Raw genomic sequence first — 12,350 nt, forward strand, 5'->3', positions numbered from 1 at the left:
CGGGGAAGGCGAAGAAGGGCGTTTTATAGTATAGAATCAGTTTTATGCTTTCCCGGATTCCCGATTACGACCTCAACCTATCCGTTCCGTTCCGCTCCATTCCATTCCATTCCGTTCCGTTCCGTTTGGATTCCGCTCCTCGCTCCTCGCCGCAGACGAAAGAGCAAGGTGAAAAGTTTTATACGCTTTTCTATCCACCTTCCTGACGCAGAGCGCGAAAACTAATCTTCGAAAGTCTGCCACGACGTCACCTGGAGGATGAAACTCCCTTCAGTTATCGGTGTGGCGATCGTCTGACGGGAATTAAAACGGGTGAATATTTACAACTAAACGAGAGACGAATAAAACGCGGCACCGCAAAGACACTTGAACTTCAGAAGCGGTACGAAAACGGCCATTAAACGGATCCAGGGACGACCAGGATCGGCCGGCTCTGCTATCTCCGACATTTTGAGACTCAATTGGGCCCAAACGATTACGAAACGTCCGAATACCCTATCAAGGTAACCTCATTCCTTCTCGTTTCTGACCACGAAGAAGAAGGCGTTGCCAATAAGGTTTTGAATAAGGAACTCGTCGAACCTTGAGATCCAACCGACATACCCAATGCAGAAAAGCCCAGACTTGGGACGCTTGGGCCTTGTTGGAACTTTGCGAAATGCAAAAGGGGTTGATGGTACTTGACGAGTAGCAAAGTCATGCATCCTCCTGGCGTTGCAGCGTTGGTTTGGCACGTAGCGAGAGAGAAGGATCGCGAGCTAGCAGAGGTCCTGAACAACTTACGGTAAGCAGCATCAATGTAATCAGACAGGGCCGCTCGAAGCGAACTTAACGACGATCATAAACGCGCTCGGTTTTACGGCTCGCAGATTTTTCTCCTCTACGTCTCTCTTTCTCTCTCTCTGTATTTTTTTTTCTCTCTCCTTTTATTTTCGTTCTCCCTTTCTCTGTCCAGAGACTTGAGAGTCAGTCCGAGGTCCTTTGCTTATTTTGCTCCGGCGCACTAAAGTATCCGAGTTTATGTGACAGCGGGTAACTCAAGTCTCTCTCTCGCACACACACACACACACACACACGCGCTCTCTCTTTTTCTCTTTCTTTCTGCGGCTAGCGAAACTCACTCCCGTACTATCTCAGACCGCGGCAACACGTCGAGACGTTTTGATGCCCGGGATCTCTGCTTGGTCTAGTCGCGATTCTTCCTCCTCTTGGGTTTCGATGGTGTTACGGTGGTGGGTGACGTGTGCGCGAAATAATCTCGACTCCTTCGTCGCTGATTGCCGGCGTCGAAATTCAAATCGGCCGTTATAAACACATCCGAGTCGAGAAACACAAAGAAGACGATTACCAACCAATGAGAGTAAAAAGCACACACCCAACGGACCGCGCTGCGCTGGCCTGCCTCGTATTTCATACAACTCTGGGGTGTATTTCGCGAGAGCGCGACTTTAACTGCTTCGATGAGAAGGTTTGACTGTATTTCTTCCACGTGAAGCCGACCATCCGACGCGCACCTACGACCATAAACGCCATTCACGGCTTAAGCCTCTCTCGTGGTCTCTTCAACCTCCTTTTCGAGCCGATTCACGATACCGGAACTCCCTTCTTCTTCTTCAAACTTGACGAACTTCCTTCGCACGGGCCTGGGAATTCCAGAATCAACTTAAACCACCATAGAACAAAAGAAAATGAGTGATTCGCGTACAACTCGGCGTCGACTTCATTAAGGATGCAATTCCGGCTTTTTGCGATACGTCCATGAGAGAAAAGAAGGAGGAGGAGGAGGTGGATGCACATGGAACCAGAACGCAGGTCGGTGGTCGATCGGTTGGTTGGTTGGTCCGGTTTTAAAAAGTTACGACTCAACTTTATGAGGGTTTAATTGTAGCCTGCGACTGCAGTTAGAAAGTACTAAACCCAGGAGCCCGTTCTCCGAGCCTCTCATGCTCTTTACGTTCCTCAGACCCGCCGCCTGCTTCTGTTACCGCTCTGCACGCGAGTCTTGAACCGCGGCGTGCAGGAGCAGCTTGGTTCTCTAATTATTGCCTCGTGTGGATCCTGAGGTAGTATCAGCCCCTTTACCAGGACTAATGCCTCCGCACCGAAAACCCGCGGCGTGTCCTGCACACCAGACGCTTTTCCTCTTGGCCTCCCTGAACCCGCGATTAAATCCCAAATCGTTCCTCCGCATCGGTTTTAACACCGTCGACGCTGTACCAGCGAGGACAACAGAAACGGGGGGTGAAAGGGGTGGGGTGCAGTGTGGGAACCCGCGAAGCACTTACCGCAGGACGATAAACTCCCCGCTACTCCTGCACCTGCCTGCAAACTCGTTGCGGTCCTCATCCAGCCGCTTTCCTCTTCTGGGGTAACTCGTGTATATAGCTGCCTCTCTTTCCGGTAGGTACCTACCTACTATTTTTACGACCGTCTCCACGATACACAACTTCGGTTTGAAATCTGCTAAGAGTATCTGCTCTTCGCACTCCGCAGAGCTGACAGTCTAGGTCTTCCTTCAAGCTTCATCTTCTTTTTTTCTTTCGTATGACTCGAATATCCTCGAAGAGGATGTGCAAAGGTACTTTCCGTTTACTCCTCAATTGTCTCAGGAGGTTCAAAGACTGTGTAGCTTTCTTCTTCTTGAATAGCTATTATCATCACTTTAAGTTAATATTTCTTTCAACTTCACATATTTCCATTCCAATTATTAATACTTAATACTTATTTTAATCCTAAATTAAATTAAATGAAAAATGCCAAAGAGGTGATTCAAACCTCGGACGCAATAAACTAGGAAGAATTGACAAAGGTAGTTTCAAAACCTTCGATTGTTTCATTTCAATCGGAATTTCATGGAAATCTATTATTACGTGGAGGCTCTGGATCCATCAATACCATACCTCGAGGCATCGTTCTATACAGACTAAGGATTGAACAGTTCCAATAATGGCGTATCCGTTTGACACTCTTCCTTAAAGCTTGTGAAGAAAAGCGGAGCTCCTGCCACGTGGCACGTCGCCTCAGTAAAAGTTTTTTCCAAACAAGCATAACACGATCATTTCGATCCACGTACACCTCAATCGTTCCGACAATGTCATTCGCCGTTCAATCGATCGATGTCGCTTCTACTGGTCATGCTGCGGTGTGTTGACCTGACAAATGATAACATCTTCACGACGACAGGCCTGCGGTTGTATAGTAAATACTGATGCCAAAGAAGAAGAGGAGGAGGAAGACGAAGACGAAGAATAAGGAGACGCAGGCTGCGGCCTAAGATAAACTGGCATAGAAGGCTCTATATCTCTTGGTAATCGGGTTTGCGATACTCGCGCGTATACGTATACTGTAAATACAGACGAGCAACGCGTTATACGTCCTCGTCCTCATCGTCGTCCTCGACGTCGTCGTCGTCGACGATTTCTCTGTGTGCGCTGGCCACTGCACCGTGTGCTTTAGCCTGCATAAATTTTTACGATTGGCCAAGTACTAAAACTCGAAGTACTATCCTCCCTCCACCTCTCTCCTCTTCTCATCCAGAGTTCGCGCTCATCCCATTCGATAAAAAGTCTAGTCTTCTTCTCTTTCGTTTTCTTTCTTTACACACATACCTCCTCCTATATATAAGACATCTCTGTATTTGCCGACGCGTTAACAGTTTTTTCACTTCGTCAAAACGTTGAATCCCCCCATTTACCTGCGGGCGTTTATCGCCACAGATGATGATAACTCGAGAGTATTTAATCCGGGCTTTTCACACCGAACGATTCCAGCACATGGCATTTCGCAATGGCAAAGTGGTAGGTACGGTTTTCCAGCTGATAACCAGGGTTGATAGACCCCCGTCACCACCTCCGGATCTCGGGAATCTCAACGGTTGTTGGGTTAGGTCGCGTCGCGTCGTTCCTTCCTTCGTTCACGTCGTACTACGTAGGCTGTCGCCCTAACTTTGATAGCTAACAGCCTCTGCAGTTAACGTTATATTGCCTCGCTTCCAATCCCGAACCCTTTCCTCATCTCCGACTCTTTATATTACTTACTTGCGTGTATATATGTACACATGTATACAATATTTATATGTATAGTTAACGGCGTACCTACGACTCCTTATAGCGAATCTTCTCTCGCCGCATGCCGGACGTTCCAATGTAGGTATACCGAGCTGGTTGCGCATACGTTTTACGGTGAACGATCATCAGGTTGGCATTTTTTTTTTTTTTTTTTTTGCATTTGCCGGACACGATGTCGCGATTAACGCGTTGCTTTTACTCGATTCTCAAATTTTATTTGGATCAATTCGATCATCGAGACTCCAAGTCGCAGGATTTTCCACAAGTTTAAGGTGCTTATAAAGGTGCGGTTTCCGATTTTGAAGAACACCAAAATCTCAATTTGGCGACACTTTTTACCGATCTTTCACGCCTGCCGGTAATTTTTTACCGACATTACACGCATACATTACCGGCATGCGCGTAATGTCGGTAACAAATGTCGCCAAAATGAGATTTCGGTGTACTTCGTAATCGAAAACCAGATCAGCTGCCGTTTCGTCATTTCACCATCAAATCTCATGGAACTGGGCTAAAAAGGTGTGTTTCATCACCGCCGAGTGGCATCATACCGGATAGTTCGATCTATTCAGTGTAACTGTGAAAATTTGGCCAATTTCTGTGGGTGGTAACCAATCTGTAAAATTTTTTTTCAAATTTTGAAAAAGTAAAAAGACGCTCCACTTTTTGCCAAAATAAGGCATTAGTTGTCTAAGTTTCATTCTAATCCCTTGAGCGGTTTAGGAGTTTTGCTTCCCCGCGTTTTCGAGGTGTACAATGCTTCTTTATAAGCACCTTAAGCGACGTCAGTGAGTTACGAAAGTCAAAAACACGAATTGGACGGTAGACCGAAATGATATTGACCACGATACGTTATGATCATAAACCTCAGTGAAAATCTCTCGTGTGTCTGTGTCTACGTGTGATCAGCAGTGGCGGAGCCTTTCCGACTACGGCCAAGTTGTAAATCATTCTTTTATGAGGTTCCTCAGTCGAATGGGAAGCCATGGAGGCGGTTTCCGCGGAATGACGCGTGAATGGTCGTTCGCTGATTATTGTCCATTGATCGAGACGGTGGTTAGAGAGCTGCCTTTCCTCGCATTATTCCTGAAAATTTTATCTCCGATGCGTTTCGAGTTTCGAGATAGATGACTAGCGTGACAACGATGTCATCCATAGAAACCATAGGTTTTTTCACGTCGACACGACGACGCGGCTAATCTCTCGGTGGAACAAAACATGGTCGATGGTTATATAATACCACACGCGTGATAATACCTGTGCAATAACTCTAACTTGAGTGGGCACAAACCAACCCCCAAAGAAAGACTTCTGGCAGGATACAATAGAAGCCATGAAACGATCTCCCATGAAGAGAGGAACTAAATAATAGCTAGACTCTAAAATATTATCCCGGTTATACTTTTCATACTTTGACGCTGAGTCAGTCAGTCGACGATCCCTTTATGGATTTAATCACGTCCCCTGAAGAATAAGGGAGGTTTCAAAGCCGGGAATGTCTGACGACGTCCAAGAGGAACTGCTACTGCTCAGGTGTGTCGCATACCGGATGGAAAGGAGGAGTGGAAAGACGCCTCTTTCTGCCTCTCCGAGGAGCGGTTGACTCGCTCTTTTTACGACGTTATTTTGACGAGGTTTTAACCGCTCGCGGGTCCGCGACGCTCGTCGTTTACGAGACGACCTGAAAGACCAAGACCAAGACCAAGACCAAGACCAAGACCAGAAAGGGAGGAAGTGGGCACCCATACCTTCAGGCCAGGCGATATTCACGCTCTTGCACACGGCATACATAATGGTTCGAATGCTCTTTGTTAACTAGCTACAATTTGCCACGGCGTAACCCCCCGAACTACGAGGAACCTCCTGAACGAACGACGTTCTTATTTTCATTACGTTTTTCTTTCTTTTCCTTTTCTTTACGCTACCCTGCGCAGACGACGACGTCGACGACGAGACTGATAGACCGTCTACATGAATTATCAAAAACCGAACAAAGATCGTGCGAGTTTCTTTCGTGCAAATGTCGAAATTTCATTCCTGGGGGTAGCGTTTTTAATTTTTATTTATGTTCGAAAAATGTGGCAAAGAGAAAAATTTTTTATAAATACGGATAGGAAAAAAATTTTTGTGAATCTTGACGGAGGTAGGAATAAATTTTTCTATTTTTCATTCGGTATTTGTCAATAATATTTCTATTGGTACTTTGGCAAAAAAAAGTTGGAAACGAAATCAATTGATTCAAATTTTGAGTAATGATTTTAGCACCGATTTAGCACTCATTAATATTTCTTTTAATTAGTCTCAGAGTCGTTTTATTTCAACGGAAGAAGAATTGTTGAAAAAGAAAAGTGTAATTTTTTTTTGTTAAATCCGTGTATGCAAATATCTTCGAAAATTCTATTCCATGATTTATACTTCTGTTTCTTCACGTTTTCCGAGTAAATAACAGGGGATAAAAATCATCGAACGTTATCAAGAATGTCAGATGCTCGTTATAAACATAGTTATAAATAAAAAAAAACTTGTATCAGTGTCGAGTCGATAATTGAATGAGTAATAGAAAAGAGATCATCGCTGATTATAATCTGGAATAAACTAGGTATATACAGACTATGAATCTGCAGTTTGCAGAATGTAGTTGCAATCGATAAGTCCGTCGATAAGTCCGTTAATAATATTGTTTATTGAATCTAGCAACTTTTTTTTTTTTTTTTTTTTCTTTCTTTCAATCGAATCCAACATGGGTGCGTCTCGTCGTCAAAACGTCCATCAGATTGTGCATCAGGTATATATAGGTACTACCTTTGACGTAACATAGATAATAAATTTCCTTCGCAAATTAATTTGCGCTATTGAATCCTACCTACCGGCAGAATTACAACTGCGCACATTTTATACAATAATGATGATGCGCAGCAATGATCCAAGCATGCAATATTAATGTTCCCCTCTAAGTTCCTCCTCTTTTTTTATCATCATCGTCTGCTTATGCTTAGCCTGTGCTCACTCGTGCCGCATACTCGGATCGTTTAATTGATAATAGTTTTTCGCCGGTTCAATTATAGAAACGACATATATATGTATGTATAATAGGCACGTATAATGCTATGGTCATAACCATACTGTAGCAGCGTTTAACTCCTCGTTATTAAGACCGTATTAAAAGCCATATTACAAACACGTCAATGAATAATTTTACCGTAAATATAGAGGCCAATTAAATTCGCTGTACGATCATCTTTCAGCGTCGGTTTGTTGGTGTGTTTATATTTATACAAAACACACACACACACACACACACACAAACACACATATGTATACTAGTATTATAAGTTTAGCTGCCTGTGTGGATATCAGAAATGAAAATCAACATCGTTCTTTGTGCACATCGACTTCAACACTGCTACTATATTGACTTATATTTAATTTTTATCTTACTATCTGTTTCCTCCTGCCCCACTTCCTCGTTAATCAGTATCGGAAATGAGACAATTTCTGCTCGATTCGCCTACAAATATATCGTTGAAAGTAATATCTCTTAATTCTATATAAATTCTATAAATATTTTTACTTACGAACAATTCGGCAGCGAATTGTTGACAGACAAAGTGGAAGAAGAACAACAAAAAAAAAAAAAAAAAAACATACGAAAGTTAGATATCAAAAAAAGTTGAATATATTTTTGAAAACGAGGTAAAAAGAGGCGAATAATATTTCGCGTAGATATTATATATATATATATGTAAAGTGTAGGTATAATAATATTAAATAGCTTTACATAGAATAACCCATATAATATGTTATACGAGGATATGAAACTGGCTCGTATATACATCAAACCGAGTTAGTATAAGTATACATGATATAGTGATGTATATATAATTTTTCATAGGAAAAGTTTATATATAACCGCATTATAAGGAGTTGCGAAAATGCATATATATATATATATATATATGTATGAAGTTGCGGAAGGATTGCGGATAAGGGATTCACGGGAGATTCGCATTCGCATTCAGGATTGAAGCAAGGGAGTGAAGGGGTGGCGGCGGGGTGACGAAGGGGGAGGGAGGGAGGGGGGAGGGGGGGGGTCGTATATTATGCCGGGTAAAGCAATGTTACCAACTCGAGAACTGGCGAACTAGCCGACAGTAAAATCCATTTTATGTCTACCTCGTAAAGTCAGTCAAATGAAACCCCTGGACTTAGTTTTCATACGTGTTCCAGGACCGCTGCTGCAGGGACGAATGCATCGCATCGTTCTAGCGGCAGCCGTTGCAAGAAGGGAACTAGAAGAAACTAGGCGAAGAGTAAAAGAAAGCTCGACTCGATATTCGAATTCTTGAGAAAATCATCGCGAGATTGTGTGAGAAGCAATAGCGTGAAAATATTTAATTTATGCTGGTCATTTTTCAAATTCGGGGTTCAGTCTGAGATGTAAAAAGATTAACTAACGTTAATACGATAATGCGAGAATGATGATTTGAATTGAAAAATGTATTAACGCGAAATTGTAGAAATGAGGATTTGAATTGAAATAAAATATTGATACGAAATTGTGAAAATTATGATTTGAATTGAAATAAAAATATTGATACGGAATTGCGAAAATTATGATTTGAATTGAATACAAATATTGATACGGAATTTCATAAATGATGATTTGAATTAAAATAAAATATTGATAGGAAATTGCAAAAATGATGATTTGAATTGAAAGAAAAACAAACTTTGATACGACTTAGCAAAAATTCGGGACTCGTGAATAAGTACGCATCGATACGGTTTTGAGAAATTTTCGACATGAAAACACTCGAAAACTATGAATTTGTTGATAGAATCTGATACGAATTTGCAGAATTAAAATATTGTTAATTGAATAATGACTACAACATGGCGGAAAAGATATAAATATTTTTTAGTGAATTGAATGTTGAATCATCGCGATGATGACGAATTTCAAAGATTCATTATTCTAGTTTCAAGCTAAATCAAGTTTTCGGAAATCTGTCAAAACGCGTTAGGATTTTCCTCCCTTTTCAAGTCGGTTCCAATTTTTTTTTCTTCCGTCCCATTCCATGGACGTGACTCATCCCATAAATAGATCTTCGAAAAAGTCGTTTATTAGACCCTTAAAAATCGACAACGAAGTCACAAAAAAGTTGATATTCGATGCTTTCGAAAGGAAAAGGAAAAAGGAAAAAGTCGAGGTGTGTACCTACGACACTTTCCCGAGGATGAAGGTCAAAACTTGAAAGGGTCAATATTTGGAACGCGTGACATATCAAAATTTCAAAAAAGACAAAATAAAACAAAGAAAAATGCCTAGTCAAAAATCTTGATTTTCGAAAATGTCACTGATCAGGGGAGGGTGGGATCCTTTTTAAATATAATTTTACCATCAAGTGAATTTACTTTTGTTCTACTTTGAACAAATTCACCAAAAATTTTACCACAAGTCCGAAAAAACCAATTTTGTTAAGCCAAATCTGGCTGATATGAAGTAACACTTTCGAAAATCAAGATTCCGAACAAATCATCTTTCGTTACTATATTTTCTCATGTTTCAAATTTCAATATATATTCTGCCATTCGAAATATTGACCTTTCCAAGGTTTGACCCTCAAAATATTCGTGAACCAAAAATCCTCGTTTTTAAAAATCTCTCTCGTCCTACAGATTTTTCTCTATCACTTTCGCTTCCTTTTCTCTATTCTTAAAATTCTTGCAAAAGTTGGAGATGGAAATGCAGCATGAGCATCAGCATCAGCAACGATTCTCGAGTCTTGGAGACGTGTGGCTGGCCGTGTGCCCCTTGCGACCCGAGACCCGGGGCCACGTTGCAGATAGATACATGCTAACTCCGCTATCTAAGTTCCTCTTATCTGTTCACCTCGTACAGTGTAGCGCGTGCAGATTTTTATTACGAGAATTTCATTTTTTTTTTCATACTTGCCATACTTCTCCTTCCTTTTTTCTTTCTTTTTTTCTATATCTTTCCTTCTTTCCTTATTTTCCTATTCTTTTTTCCTTCTCGATCGTTCTTTTCATCTCTTTTTCCTATTTCACCGATGCAGAGTGTCGAAGATAGCGCTGCGCAACTGCGACTGCTGCAAGGTCTTCGCCTCTTGATTATTATGTATAATATAATATTTCTGCCTCGGTGTTATTTTATGTATAATATTACGTCATTATTTTATCATATAAATTATATATATTTAATATATAATGGTATAATTAGATCTCATGGGGGAAAAAAAAAAAATCTTATAATTCAATAGTAACGTACGATGATCACAGCTAACCTGATATAGAACAGAAATTTTTACTACGACGACGACGATGCGAAGGATTAAACAAATTTCAGTCTCGCATCTAAACCAAGTTTATTCAAAATTTCATATCGTTTCTTCTTTTTTTTTTTTTTTTTTTTTTTTTTTATATATGAATAATCAAAATCATAGATTTCCTTCAATTTTTAAATTAAACACTAGTCTTCTCCGCAAAATCAAATTTTTTCGAAAAACAGTAACTTTCATACGTTTGCGGTGTTATCCGATGGTTTAGACATTGATGATATTTCTTTTCTTTTCGTTTCTTAGTTTCGATTGAGAAAATGAGAAATTAGTGTGAGGAAGAAAATTGAGAATATTTGCTACGAGTGACCAAATTATGGCCAATTTATTCCATCTCAATTATTGTACGTAAAGAGAATAATAAATTTCTGCAAAGTGATTTGCCAGATATTCGCATCAGTCAGAAGAAGAATCAAACTCTCCACCACGAAAGCCTTGATGATGACCGACGACAGTCGTGTTTCCAACTCCTCGTTTTACGTAGATACCTGCAACTTTCCAATCGTCGTCGTCGCGTTTGTTTTATCCTCGCCTGACATCCAGACGCGATTATTTAACGATCAGAATCAGAAGATGAAAAACAAGCCTCGGCAACGCGATTCGCACGTGCACGTATATAAGGAAAAACCGGAAATCATACGCGCGAAAATCAATTTTCCGTATTCGGATAATCGATCGATTAAAAATCTTGAAAATAATCACTCTCGTCATTCCTACAAAAATTTTACCGAGTAAAAACTTTGTTTTCTAATCACCCCTCCCCCCCTTTTTTTTCTTTGTTTTTTTTTCTCACTCGATACATAATATCGAGGAGTTTATGTGCAAAAAAAAATTTGCAAATCTTCTCGCAACTTTTCATCATATCTTGCGTCGGATATAAAAAAATTTTCAAACTTTGTCTCGAGGTGTGGATATTTTTTCGAAAAAGAAAAAGACTGCCAAAGAAAAAAAATAAAAAAAAAAAAATTCGAAGCGAGGGTAAAAAAAATTTTCATACCCGGCGGATATGATTTTATTCGAAACTTTTTCAGATTCTCAAATCGTGTCTTATCGATGAAATGGTTTTTTGCAAAATTGTTGAAAATTCGAAACGTGTCGAAAAAAAAAAAAAAAAAAAAAAACACCAAGTGCTCTTCAATACGAGAAGAATCAATAAAAAAAAAAAATGCCGGCCAAATTCGAGAGGTCAAGGTGCGTACGTAGGTAGGCGTAGATCGAATTGAGCTGGACTCCCTCACACATGCAAAGTTCACCTACACACGTGCACATCACTTATCCAGTGATTACTTAACAACTTTTCCCCCGGAGTGACGGGCGGCACTGGCTTCTATGTAATATGTAGGTAATCTGCACAACACGCCACACGTTGTGGCGCGACTCGATCGTTATCAATAGCGGTGATAAGACACGCCTTTTTATACAGGTCGTTTCAGCTCTGATTTATTGTTTGTTTGGATAAGCCGCGGACGATTCCGACGTTCCGTTTCCGATTGTTTTCTATATACATACATGTATTTTCTTCATTTGTTGCAAAAATTCTCTGCGATCAACTAGTGTTAGAGGAGAATTTAAGAACGACGAAAACTAATCGATTATTAATTTTTTTTCCCCCGATTGATAAAATATGATCGATCATTTTTTATCGCAACTAGGATTTTTTTTTTTTTTTTTTTTTTTTTTTCTCGAACTTCCATCAACGACGCGATACTCAAAATCAATTTATATGATTAAAGTATCAATTATTATTAACACCGTCTTACTCACTAATTGTACTTGTTTGATATAACAATCGAAAGATGAATGAATAATTTCACCCAAGATTGAAAAATATTTCGAATGAAGCTATAGATTACAAGAAAAAAAAAGAAAGAAAAAGAAACTCGGTGACGTATCTTCCTAACTTACCGCTTCCGGGACGTAGTAGAGG

At 40.3% G+C, this 12,350-nt stretch overlaps 1 protein-coding gene across 4 annotated transcripts in view; it reads left to right on the forward strand.

Annotated features, from left to right (window-relative positions):
• The window catches only part of LOC124413757 (protein doublesex), a 48,001-nt gene that overhangs the window by 35,412 nt on the left and 239 nt on the right, over nt 1-12,350 (forward strand). Inside the window, exon 5 of one of the 4 annotated variants that reach the window (XM_046894504.1) lies at nt 812-816. The exons of the other annotated variants lie outside the window; for them this stretch is intronic. The gene's annotated coding sequence lies outside the window, so the exon portion shown is untranslated. Of the gene's footprint in view, nt 1-811; nt 817-12,350 lie in introns of those variants that run through there. 4 annotated transcript variants of the gene reach the window in all.

Source organism: Diprion similis, chromosome 13, assembly GCF_021155765.1.
Source record: "Diprion similis isolate iyDipSimi1 chromosome 13, iyDipSimi1.1, whole genome shotgun sequence".
Taxonomy (NCBI): Eukaryota; Metazoa; Arthropoda; class Insecta; order Hymenoptera; family Diprionidae; genus Diprion; species Diprion similis.